This window comes from Mytilus edulis, chromosome 6 (genome assembly GCF_963676685.1).
Source record: "Mytilus edulis chromosome 6, xbMytEdul2.2, whole genome shotgun sequence".
Taxonomy (NCBI): Eukaryota; Metazoa; Mollusca; class Bivalvia; order Mytilida; family Mytilidae; genus Mytilus; species Mytilus edulis.
The window spans coordinates 87,238,440-87,252,607 of NC_092349.1; the positions used below are offsets into that span (position 1 = coordinate 87,238,440).

Sequence of the window (14,168 nt, forward strand, 5' to 3'; positions counted from 1 at the left end):
TAAATGAAAGTTATAGCTGAACCGTTAAGCATACTTTTTAGCCAATCAAAAAGCAAAAAAAAAGTAGTCGCAAATGCTCTATTGAAGCGAATAAAAATCACAAGCTAAAAGCTATAGACCAGTAAGCCTAACATCAGTTGTTTGCAAGACTATGAAGAAAATTATAAGAGAGAGAGCATATCGTTAGCCACATGAAACAAAATAGATTATTCTCAAACAAAGAGTACGGCTTTATTTCTGGGAGATCAACAGTGCAACAACTACTAGAAGTAATGGATAAATGGACAAAAACATAAGATAATGGTTGCATATATATACAGACTTCATGAAAGCCTTCCACAAAGTACCACATATGAGACTCGTAAAGAAAATTGAGAAATTTGGGATAACTAATCCAATCTTAAACCGGATAACAGATTTTCTATCATATAGAAAACAAAAAGTTTCAGTAAATGGGGAGACCTCAGAATGGAAAGCGGTTACATCAGGAATACCACAAGACTCAGTATTAGGCCCCCTGTTATTTGTTTTCTATCTCAATGACCTGTCAGACTGCGTTACATCGGATGCATAATTAATTGACGACGAAACCAAAAACTTCAGTAGTATAGAAAATATACTACAAAATGATTTAAAACAACTTAAAAAATTGAACGATGCATGGCCTCTGAAAATGTAAATATCAATATATTAAGTCGAACTTCAAAAGACGACATGTACAGCACATCATACAACCTATTAGGTCAAAAGATTAGCATATGTAAAGAAGAGAATAATATAGGAGTGGTCATAGATGAAGATCTATCATTTGAAAAGCATATATGCAAAAAAGTAAACAAAGCTTATTCAATTTTTGCGGAATTCCTTCCACTATACAAAACATTTGTGAGAACACACTTAGACTATGCGAGCTCAGAATGAGCACCTTTTAAAAAGAAATATATGGATAAAATCGAGAATGTACAAAAAAAAAGAAGCAAAACGTCAGATAGGTTTCAATAAATTTAGCTAACTAGGAAGATAAAAGAAGCATAGGCTACCGCCATTGTCATTTAGTAGAGTCCGGGGGACATGAATGAGACATATACGATACTAAATGGAAACTAGATAATTTCCCAAACTAATATCAAACACAGAAAACAAGTAGCACAAGAGTTAATAATAAACAAAATCATTCACCAACGATTCAAAACTAGTCTTAGGAAAAAAGCTTTGCATTAAGAATCGCCAAAATATAGAATAAAACACCAGATAAAGTTATAAAATATATAAAAGCTTTTAAGAATAGACACTGGATAAACACTGGGAATACGAAGAACTCTATTATTCTGAATTTTTATTTAAATTTATAAAAATGGTCGAATAATGATATTTTATGTCATCACGGGTGCTGTCCTCTGAGATGGTGATGGTGATGAAACTTCAACAAGCAGTTGCATTAATGCAGTGGTTGTATTAACACGCCCCCGGGGTAAAACTCCTGAGTGTGTCAAATAACTAAACATTTTTAAACAGTATATTGATGAAAATGACCATAAAAGTGATAAAACTGATAAATTCTATAGATCTGTTATTGTACACACGATGTAGGTACTGTTTATCTTATATTAACAAATGACTTCTCTATCCAAAACACTTGTAATAGAGAGACCAAAGAGACAATTAAACCCATACATCGTATGTCAAAAATGAACTAACAACGCAAGACAAAAAAAAAGAAATGGACTAGAGGACAACAACGGTATACAACCATTATATATATGTATATAAGAAAACATATCTTTCAATTGCCTTTTTTAGTCGCTGTAAGACACGAAAAACTGTATTACGGTCGATTCTATAAAATGGGAGACGATTAAATTTATTCATACATCCATCAAAGCCAAAAACATTACACGGAACATGTACCTCTGGAGAAATACTTAATATCCAGTCGTAAGCGATTGAGCTGAAGAAGTTGAGTACATAGACAATAATAGTGCATTGAATTGACATATCAACGATATAAGGATGAAGCTTAGAAACGGGGAAAAGCGAGGCTGTGCGTTGATATGTCAAGTCAATGCACTATTATTGTCTTTATACTGCAATCTAAAAAAAAACATTTTCAATTTTTGTTAAATGCGTTAAGGTTATTTATTTGATTTAAATATTTGGGGAAATCCCCTTTAAAAAGGCCTCATATTATGCTCATGGAGAAATTTTCAACACAATGAAATGTACATTTACCTGTTGAAACCAACACTCGATGGTGAACGAAATCATTTGAGTATGGACTAAAATATCAACCATAAGCATAACAAGCATTTGCCTTTCAAAAAGGGCTAGTCGACTCTTAGCTGATGAAAATGGAAAGTGCTCTCGCTTTGTAGATTAATTCATTTACTAGAATAGCCACGTGCATCAATCAACAAATTTTACCACACACGTGAGGTCACACGTTATGAAGTAGTATATATATATATTTCGTTTAACGTTGTTGTTTACGAAACTCCAGAAGATTCGACTATTTATAGATAAAAGTTACCTGTGTACCAATATCATAAATATGCATGATTAATGACCAGGCAGAATCTAATTGCTAAAATAGAGAGGACAAATCCGATACTCTACGGGATTGAAGGACATTTACTAGGTTTGGATTGTCCTAACCAATCAATAAACTTTGATTATTCACGTCTCGTAATATCTTCCAATCAGGTAGCAAGAAAAATTCACGCACTGACTGTCCATCGTTCAATTCTTCATTAATTAATGATTTTTATCGCACCGCGGTTAAAAATCACGTTGTGATTGGCTTAACGCCGTCACATGGTGACCCCCTATGAGACCGTATGGGGTTAGTAGATTTCATATGGGGTTCATGACGCGTTAATGGTGACGTCATCTATCGATGTTGTTGTGTTTCATTGTTTATTTTTCAACATAACACAGCAGAAAAAGTCCAGCGTGCGATAAATTCGTTATACGGTTAACTACTGACCCCCTACGGACCATATACAGGGTGAATAAAATCCATAGGGGATTCGGCCTCCGGCCTCACCCCCTATGAATTTTACTTACCCTCTATGGATCCGTATGAGGTCAGTAGCGAACCGTATAACTTATAATAGGTTGCAAACAAAAAATATTAATAAATGAAATATTTTTTTCCAATAATTGCAAAAGAAACAAGGTTGAGTCGTTCCACGCATCGTTGTATGCATTGGAAACAAGAACAGGATGCAGAGGTCGTTTGAATATTATGTTATTTCGGCAACTTCTATTTTAAATATTCATGAGGAAAAGTGATATCGGGTCAGTGACTGTATACGACATAGAAATATACAGTCAACGCATTTTGACTGCTCAAATAGAACGAGTGCTGATTTGCACGTATAAATATCCTTACCCTGTCAGACTTTTACCGGTTTGTAGTGGCTAACTATTAATAAAATTAACGGTATCAATTTTCTTGCACCAGATGCGTGTCACGCAAAGTTAATCATCTACATCATCAAATTTGCTTCACGTTAAGATAACTTTATACACTTTTGGGGTCGCTCTGAGTTGTACAGGTGAGTTGCTTTTGTCAAATATTTAATTTTTTAGTACTTGAAGTATAATAAATTTAGAAAATGATAGTCTAGACAATAAAGCTGTTCCTAAATTCAGATAATTTTGTATGTACAATTTTAGACTCGAATAATATGCAACAATAGGGAAAAGACAAAGACATGATGTCATTAATTATAAGCGGATTTAGAAAACTGCATTACTAATAACGCTATGGAGGAATAATTGTTAAACACCAATGATTTCCATTTTTAAGTTTTACTTAGATTCATGATGCATACGACGCTTTATGGTAATTTATAAGATTATATCTCATATATATGCATTTGATATGGTTTAGTTATTTTAATTATGTCTTTGAACTGGTTCTAACTTAATTCGTAAAATTTCGTCAGTGTGTATGTACTTGCAAAACATGAAGCCAATTTTGTCTTGCCGAGGCTTTATGTCGCTGTGGGGTTTTTGAATTTCTAATTCTTGAAGGCCGTACGGTGAGGTAAAGTTGCTTTCATCTGCTTCATTTAGACTTTGTTGAATAGTTGTCAAAAAGGCAATCATTCCACGTCTCCTTATTTTATAAAAGGAAATTAAGATTTGTCTTAAAGCTTTTCATTTAAGAAAAAAGTAATTGATAGGAAAACAAAAAAATAAAATAATGACAGGCTATGGTTCTTGATATTTTTGATCGCTCATGTTGTCATCAATAGGAATAATTCAAGAAGAAGGAACATTGAGGAACAAAGACAAACCCGGCGACAAAACAAAATCAAACAATGGACTAATTCAACCGCTACTAGAGACATGTGATAAACGCAGACCCCGAACAAACTGAAGCAAGCATTCTCTGAAACTGCAATGCACCATTTTAAACTGGATAAAACGTACTTTAATACAGTTCTGGATTGGATGAGAAAAAAATTGCATAAATCATTTCTTTTTTGTTTGTCATAACATATTCAGTGAACGGAAACGGACGTTTCAGATATAGGCCTACCTCCGAGTAGGTATAATATATAAATAATACATAGCTGAGAAGGTGATAGAGCAGATTGTTACCCCGTGAAAACATTGTTAACCGCGGCGAAGCCAAGGTTGACAATGCTTTTTCGAGGGGTACCAATCTGCTCTATCACCCTCTCAGCTGTGTGTTATTCAATTTATTATACTGAATGTCCTTTCATTAATGTCTTTTACAGTTGAATTTTAAACTCAAAGTATTTTACTATGACGTCATATACATACCAACGTTACGGGTATTAGAAAAATCAACAGAAGTGAAGATGTTTTACTTTGTCATTTTTCTTTAACGTGAAGTATAATAAAACAGATAATTATACTTTAGATTATTTGCAAAGTAAACTAAGGGTTCCTCGATATTGGTCATATGTGTATTTTTGTTGTAAAATAAACAAGTTTTTTCAACTTCCGGAAATTCAGCAATATCCGAAATGAATACATGAAAAAGGGGCACAGTATCTATGTATATAGTACGGACAGTATGTAACTTTATACTGCAATCTAAAAAACACATTTTCAATTGTTGTTAAATGCGTAAAGGTTATTTATTTGGTTTAAATATTTGGGGAAATCCCCTTTAAAAAGGCCTCATATTATGCTCATGGAGAAATTTTCAACACAATGAAATGTACATTTACCTGTTGAAACCAACACTCGATGGTGAACGAAATCATTTGAGTATGGACTTAAATATCAACCATAAGCATAACAAGCATTTGCCTTTCAAAAAGGGCTAGTCGACTCTTAGCTGATGAAAATGGAAAGTGCTCTCGCTTTGTAGATTAATTCATTTACTAGAATAGCCACGTGCATCAATCAACAAATTTTACCACACACGTGAGGTCACACGTTATGAAGTAGTATATATATATATTTCGTTTAACGTTGTTGTTTACGAAACTCCAGAAGATTCGACTATTTATAGATAAACGTTACCTGTGTACCAATATCATGAATATGCATGATTAATGACCAGGCAGAATCTAATTGCTAAAATAGAGAGGACAAATCCGATACTCTACGGGATTGAAGGACATTTACTAGGTTTGGATTGTCCTAACCAATCAATAAACTTTGATTATTCACGTCTCGTAATATCTTCCAATCAGGTAGCAAGAAAATTCACGCACTGACTGTCCATCGTTCAATTCTTCATATCCATATCGACTCCTAGGAGTCGATAACAAATTAATGATTTTTATCGCACCGCGGGTAAAAAATCACGTTGTGATTGGCTTAACGCCGTCACGTGGTGACCCCCTATGCGACCGTATGGGGTTAGTAGATTTCATATGGGGTTCATGACGCGTTAATGGTGACGTCATCTATCGCTGTTGTTGTGTTTCATTGTTTATTTTTCAACATAACGCAGCAGAAAAAGTCCAGCGTGCGATAAATTCGTTATACGGTAAACTACTGACCCCCTACGGACCATATAGAGGGTGAATAAAATCCATAGGGGATTCGGCCTCCGGCCTCACCCCCTATGAATTTTACTTACCCTCTATGGATCCGTATGAGGTCAGTAGCGAACCGTATAACTTATAATAGGTTGCAAACAAAAAATATTAATAAATGAAATATTTTTTTCCAATAATTGCAAAAGAAACAAGGTTGAGTCGTTCCACGCATCGTTGTATGCATTGGAAACAAGAACAGGTTGAAGAGGTCGTATGAATATTATGTTATTTCGGCAACTTCTATTTTAAATATTCATGAGGAAAAGTGATATCGGGTCAGTGACTGTATACGACATAGAAATATACAGTCAACGCATTTTGACTGCTCAAATAGAACGAGTGCACAGTGGCGGATCCAGAAAAAAATTTGGGGGTGGTCCCAAATGAATATTGAATGGTATGAAAAAGGTTAAAAAATACCTTCAACATTATGGAAGATCATGAATTTGGACAACACCATGCAATGCACATATTCCTAGGTAAAGGAATTTAAAGACATGTAAAACTAATTTTTATTTAAGACTCTATACAATATCTTGCAATCTAAAATATCACAACATACAACTGTCATCTGTATTAGGCAAGCTGTAAAAAAGGTTTAGCTAAAATGTTCCGAATCGGTAAAAATAGTTCTACGTAAAATTGTTCAAAATTTACTAATTTAACAAACTTAAGAGTCGTTTATCAGGTCATTCAACATCATGCGTCACGGGTGTTTCCTTGCAAAGTTATCTATAATTTGTTTTATGTTTAGTTCCAAACTGTAGTGCACATGCATCAACGCAAGTCCGTTTGAACGCGATTGTCCCATAGTTGTTCTCAGGTAGGTTTTTAAAAGGGATAACTCACTGTTGGATCGCTCACATTCGCAACTCGTCACCCCCATGGTAGCTATGATTTTTAAGATAACAGAAATATTTGGAAAGTCTGTTTTGCAACATTCTTTCAGAGCACCGGCTACAGTTTCTGGTTTTGAAAGCATTGACTCGTAAGTCTTTTGCCACAAACGCAGTTCGGAAGGCATTGTAGATGGACTCGGCAAATCAGTATGGTAAAAGTCTACAAAATGTTTTATTTCATCAAATGTTGCGCTTTGTACAAATGCGGGTACCAACTTCAGTGCTTGAATTGCTGTTGATGTTGGGGGGAAAAGGGGTGGGGGCTCAAAGAGATAGATAAACAAATTTAATTTAATTCATTCATAATGATTCTGTTTTTCAAAATGTACATACATGAAATTTAAAACCGATACTCCGTTAGTTGGACAATGCAATTATATATGGAAATTTCATTTAAAAATACAAAAATAATTTGTATTTACCTTGCAAAATAAGAAGTCAACTTCTTCATATTGACGAGCTGTTTTGACAATTTAATTACATGTATACATGTGAAACTCATTGGTCCGTATTCTATCATTGTGACACCTCCAGGTATCCAGGTAATCCATAACCAATTAGTGCGATGAAAAGATTAATCTTAAGTTAACAAATTTTGAGGTTCGTCATTGGGGTGGTCCTGTGCGCCGTGGGACCACCCCTGGATCCGCCACTGTTGCACGTATAAATATCCTTACCCTTTCAGACTTTTACCGGTTTGTAGTGGCTAACTATTAAGTGTCACGCAAAGTTAATCATCTACATCATCAAATTTGCTTCACGTTAAGATAACTTTATACACTTTTGGGGTCGCTCTGAGTTGTACAGGTGAGTTGCTTTTGTCAAATATTTAATTTTTTAGTACTTAAAGTATAATAAATTTAGATAATGATAGTCTAGACAATAAAGCTGTTCCTAAATTCAGATAATTTTGTATGTACAATTTTAGACTCGAATAATATGCAACAATAGGGAAAAGACAAAGACATAATGTCATAAGGGCGTTTTTCAATAAAAGCGTAACTTTCAGACCTAAAAAAAAAAGGAAAATCAACTTGTCTAAAATTTAATTTCAAGAGTTATTTTGAATACCTCTATAATAGACCTGTTTGTGAACAAAAAGTGCAATCTTAAATATTCTTTAAAATGATATTATTTTCATAATTTGTGTACTGTTTCGTAGGGGACTTTTGTTACCTACGAAATTTCTTCTAAACACACATATTTTTTGCAATTTTAAATGTTTCCTATAGACATTCCAGTTTGTTTACTTTAAATACTAGAAAAATATCATTTTTTTCTGAATTGGAAAACCATTTTTATCGATATAGGTTAGACAGTACTTCACATATGAAGGTTCAACTCATGTTACGTAGTGGACATTTTGATGCGTTTCGTAGTGGACAAAACCGTTTCGTAGTGGACAAAAAGTTTCGTAGTTGACATCAACCCTATTATATGTTAATAAAAACATAATAAAAATTACATGAAACTAACCCTTGTTATTTGTTTTGCACAAATATAATTGAAAAAAGATTAAAAAAAGACTCCGTGGTAGTGGTATTGTCCACTACGTAACGTTTTTCTCCCATACTTGTTTCGTAGGGGACCGTTTCGTAAGGGACGTATTCGCATGTTTTATTTTTTCCCCACAATCCCTTTATTGCAATAGTAACAAGACTGATTGTATTCATCAAAGCATTTATCAAGCTGTACACTGATATTTTTTTCATAATTTTAAAACCAGATACTGAAGGAGATTTAACCCGTTTCGTAGGGGACATTATCAAAAATACGGTATCACTCTGGGCCATTTGATGTGCTCAATTTTTCTTACCAACAATTTAATTGCCGTTATAAAAGCATCACTTCTTTTGTAAGACCCTAATGTATATATCTCTTGCAAAAAAAAATACGTTGATTTTATAAAACTGTTTATTGGCAAACTTTAATGACTTCGTTTCGTAGTGGACATTTTGTGAGGGACACACCTTCTGAAATTAAAAAACCTATATTTAAATGTGTTTATTAGAATATGATGGCTCTGAACATACTTTTGAATTATTAAAGAACTTATGTAAAGTAAAAAAAAACATTTATTTCTACATTTTTTCACGATATTTTAGAGTATGAATGTTGAACAGGCGGTCTAGGGACATGCCATTTTGGTTGTTTTGGACCATTCAGGAGTCAATATCTTATCAATCCCTCTAAAATTAAACTGTTTCTTTGCTTAAAAATGTTAAATCTAATTCAATGTACTGACTGCACAAAAAATTACTTGCAAAGATCAAACACATTTTTTTAAAAGTAGATAGGACAAGAAAATACGTTTTTATTGAAAAACGCACATTATAAGCGGATTCACAAAACTGCATTATTAATACCGCTATGGAGGAATAATTGTTAAACACCAATGATTTCCATTTTTAAGTTTTACTTAGATTCATGATGCATACGACGCTTTATGGTAATTTATAAGATTATATCTCATATATATGCATTTGATATGGTTTAGTTATTTTAATTATGTCTTTGAACTGGTTCTAACTTAATTCGTAAAATTTCGTCAGTGTGTATGTACTTGCAAAACATGAAGCCAATTTTGTCTTGCCGAGGCTTTATGTCGCTGTGGGGTTTTTGAATTTCTAATTCTTGAAGGCCGTACGGTGAGGTAAAGTTGATTTCATCTGCTTCATTTAGACTTTGTTGAATAGTTGTCAAAAAGGCAATCATTCCACGTCTCCTTATTTTATAAAAGGAAATTAAGATTTGTCTTAAAGCTTTTCATTTAAGAAAAAAGTAATTGATAGGAAAACAAAAAAATAAAATAATGACAGGCTATGGTTCTTGATATTTTTGATCGCTCATGTTGTCATCAATGAGAATAATTCAAGAAGAAGGAACATTGAGGAAGAAATACAAACCCGGCGACAAAACAAAATCAAACAATGGACTAATTCAACCGCTACTAGAGACATGTGATAAACGAAGACCCCGTACAAACTGAAGCAAGCATTCTCTGAAACTGCAATGCACCATTTTAAACTGGATAAAACGTACTTTAATACAGTTCTGGGTTGGATGAGAAAAAAATTGCATAAATCATTTCTTTTTTGTTTATCATAACATATTCAGTGAACGGAAACGGACGTTTCAGATATAGGCCTACCTCCGAGTAGGTATAATATATAAATAATACATAGCTGAGAGGGTGATAGAGCAGATTGTTACCCCGTGAAAACATTGTTAACCGCGGAGAAGCCAAGGTTGACAATGCTTTTATGAGGGGTACCAATCTGCTCTATCACCCTCTCAGCTATGTGTTATTCAATTTATTATAATGAATGTCCTTTCATTATTGTCTTTTACAGTTGAATTTTAAACTCAAAGTATTTTACTATGACGTCATATACATACCAACGTTACGGGTATTAGAAAAATCAACAGAAGTGAAGATGTTTTATTTTTTCATTTTTCTTTAACGTGAAGTATAATAAAACAGATAATTATACTTTAGATTATTTGTAAAGTAAACTAAGGGTTCCTCGATATTGGTCATATGTGCATTTTTGTTGTAAAATAAACAAGTTTTTTTCAACTTCCGGAAATTCAGCAATATCCGAAATGAATACATGAAAAAAGGGGCAAAGTATCTATGTATATAGTACGGACAGTATGTAACGTTCGAAAGTTTTTAAGTTAAAATTTGTGGAAGGGGTTTATTGCAGGAATATGGGTACCCACTTTTTCCGCTAGCCTGTCTATCCATCCTAAAATCCGAAACCCTGACTTTCACCAAACTACAAAACTATAAGAATGATATATAATATTAAGAAATAGTATAAACATTATATACACTGAGGTTGACAAATAAGACTTTTAATGTTCATAAGTATTGTATCAAAACACAAAGGTGATTGAAAGATTTAAAATACCTAATGCACCAATTGAATCTTTGGTTTACACTGCATAGTACATATATCAAAGTATATTTGTTTCTTATATAAAAGATGTACCTTTGGAAACATTATTAAAGACAATTTCATTTCAAATGTTCCTTATGGAAAGACTATTCAGGGCAGTAAAATTTACTCCGTGAGAAATAAATAGTATAAATTCCATGTATTTCTTCTATTTGGAACACTCAGGAGGGGCAAGGGGACTGTTAAAAGGAAATGGATTCTAACGAAAAGAGAGACGGAAAGCCGAGGGAAAGGAATTAGGAATGAAAGATACCAATCCCATGCGCACCCTTGTGAATTTTAAATTATATACTAAGTAATTTTAATTTTTGAGTTTTCAAAAGAGACGATACTTTTAATTTTTTTTTTAGTCTTTTATGGATGAAAGATTTCAAAGTATTTATGCATATGAAATTGTCACTGTAATGTACTTTTACGAAATAACCAATTTATTATGATACTTTAGCGTTAATGTATTTATAAGACTTATAAAGCCTTTTGCAAGTACAAATGTATCTTATACCATTTTTACTACAATCATATAATGTTGTTTGTAAATACTATGATGTGCATTTTTGATGACGCAGGTGTCAGTACCCCGCTGGCGCTTGCTCCGGTTGTAAAGGGGTAGTTTCACAATAATATATATATATATATATATATATATAACTGAGGGGAGTCTAGTCGATGGCAGAACTTTCGAGAAGGGATATATACTCGATGCTGCTGTGATAATATATCATTCAATACAAATTAAAAATAAAAGATTTTTCACCTAAACATTTTCTTTTTCTCTAATTTTATTACATTCTGAGGCGTACAGCTAAAGTCATCTATTCTTATTAACACTATATTTTACGATCAGACTCGAATAACGATATATTTTTAACAAATACAAATTTTATACAAATATATCATACTTGCATGGGGTATTTGCCAAAAATACCGGTTGAGAGGTACCTCGAAATAAGTTTATGTATTTATTGAATAATATTGTTATATTTAGATATTACGGTTTGAAATCAAATGGGACCCCCTCCATAAGTTTCACACTTATTAATCAAAATATGTTTATCCATCCATGATTTAAGGACTTTAATATTTTGAAATACAATTTGAACACTCATCAAATGATACAATAAAATATTTTTAAATTTTAATATTTTAAACGATGACTAAACAGAATTGTTAAGCATAAAATGAACACTATAAGGTTGTAAGACATTATTAGATGTACAATTTCTGGTCCTGACAAAGTTTACAAGGTTAAAAAAAAAAGAAGGGAAATATGAGATAGGTAAGGGACAGATGAAAAACATTTAAAGAAAAATCGAAGCAAATTCGGTGCAAAAACCTGTCAGATGGAATTTCAAAAGGAATAGAGTTGACGTGAGTTCACGTGGTATGAATGAACAGTTTGATGGCGATTTGATGTCTATGGAGAATGTTACAAAGTTTAATTCAGGGATCAAATTTTTATTAGTGTTGATTGACGTTTTTACTCGGTACCTGATAATTAGACCATTGAAAGATAAAAAAAAGTTTATCAGTAACTAAAGCACTGGAAAATATATTTACACAAAATAACACCATAAAACCAAAAACGATTCGTTTTGACAAAGGTGGAGAGTTTAAATCTGAAGTAAAGAAATATTTACAAAAGGAAAAAAATCATGTTTTTTACACACAAAATAGTCAAATTAAAGCCAACTATGCAGAAAGAGTGATCAGAATTATTAAAAACAGAATTTACGCTTACTTTATGCAAAAACAAACTTATAGATATATATAGACGTGTTACAAGACATAGTTAAAGAGTTACAACAATACACCACACAAATCGTTAGGTGGGGCAACACCTGCATCTGTAACGAAGAGAGATACATACAGTACATTACGAGAGAGAATAGAAAAAGGAAAAAAGTTGACGTAAAACCGGTGAAATCTGAAAAAAGGAAATTAGAACGAAAACATTCAAATTTAATTCCGGAGCCATTGTGAGGGTGTCACACTTGAAAAAAGTATCTGAGAAAGGTTATTCGGAAAATTGGACGTTGGAATATTTCAAGATTTACAAAAGATTCATCAGAGACAATCAGGATTGATACGTTTTAGAAGACATGTCAGGCGAAATTTTGGCCGGATCCTTTTACCGGTACGAAATTGAGAAAATTACAATAGACGATACCAACACGTATAAAATAGAAAAAATTATAAAAAAGAGAAGAAATAAGGAGAACATGGAAGAGGAAGTATTCGTAAAATGGCTTGGATGGCCATCTTAGTTTAATTCAAGGGTTCCACAACGTGAAGTGAAAGACATAAAAAGAAATGAATTGGTGGATTTGCATGTATATATAAAGGATGGTAACGGAAAAAATGATTCATTTTTGAAAAACAAAGTGACTTTTACACTTCACCTGAAGACGTTTCCGTTTGTACTATAAAATGAATAGTCAAACCTACGTCACGGATCCGGTGATGTGGAAAAACTTTTACAAGAATACGTCAAAGAAATCTTTCGATCCATACAAATTTAGAAAACAGAACAAAATTCAAACCGATCGTGGATTGTACGGAAGATGATCCTACCTGACTCCAGTGAATCCTAATTCTACACAAACAGAATCAACATTAATACAAAATAAACTATTGGCACCTGTTGAAGCAGATGCAGAAAGAGCTGAATCCGAATTAAAGAACAGTAAGAAAAAACCGCATGTTAAGATTTTGAAGAGTATAAAAGTTAAGAAAACAGTACCAGAAAGAAGAAAGTTGTCACCAAGAAAACATCTAAAAAAAGAGCGTAAAACAGACTTCAAGAAAAAGAAAACACAATAGAGATTACATTGACAGTGTTTGGAAGGATATTGTAAATAAGAAAAAAAATGGCCTTTCTGAGTGAAGATAACAAATCAATTGGACAGCCGATGGAATTATTCATTTTTGCGTCACCACCTAACCAGGTAGCTATCGTTGAAACGTTTAATACAGAAGAACGACCCATATCGAACCTAATAAATGAATCTACACCTATTGAAATAGTGATATCTGGGGCTGGAAATGACTATATTGACCTTCGAAAATCACATCTTTGTGTTAAAATGGGTTAAAATGCAAATATTGAAAGCTAACGGGTCACATTTAGTCGCACAGGAACACACCGGTATAATAAAACAACCACTACAGATTATGTTTTCTCATGTGGATGTGTACATGAACAACAAATTGGTTTCGGTCTAAGTAAATAACTATCCGTGGAAAGCCTACTTAAAAATAATCTTATAGTCAGG

At 33.0% G+C, this 14,168-nt stretch overlaps 1 protein-coding gene across 1 annotated transcript in view; it reads left to right on the forward strand.

Annotated features, from left to right (window-relative positions):
• The first annotated feature begins 7,626 nt into the window (after positions 1–7,626).
• Positions 7,627–14,168, forward strand: part of LOC139528782 (glycine amidinotransferase, mitochondrial-like) — a 28,326-nt gene continuing 21,784 nt past the window's right edge. The window contains exon 1 of the mRNA XM_071324983.1: positions 7,627–7,738. The gene's annotated coding sequence lies outside the window, so the exon portion shown is untranslated. The remainder of the gene's footprint in view (positions 7,739–14,168) is intronic.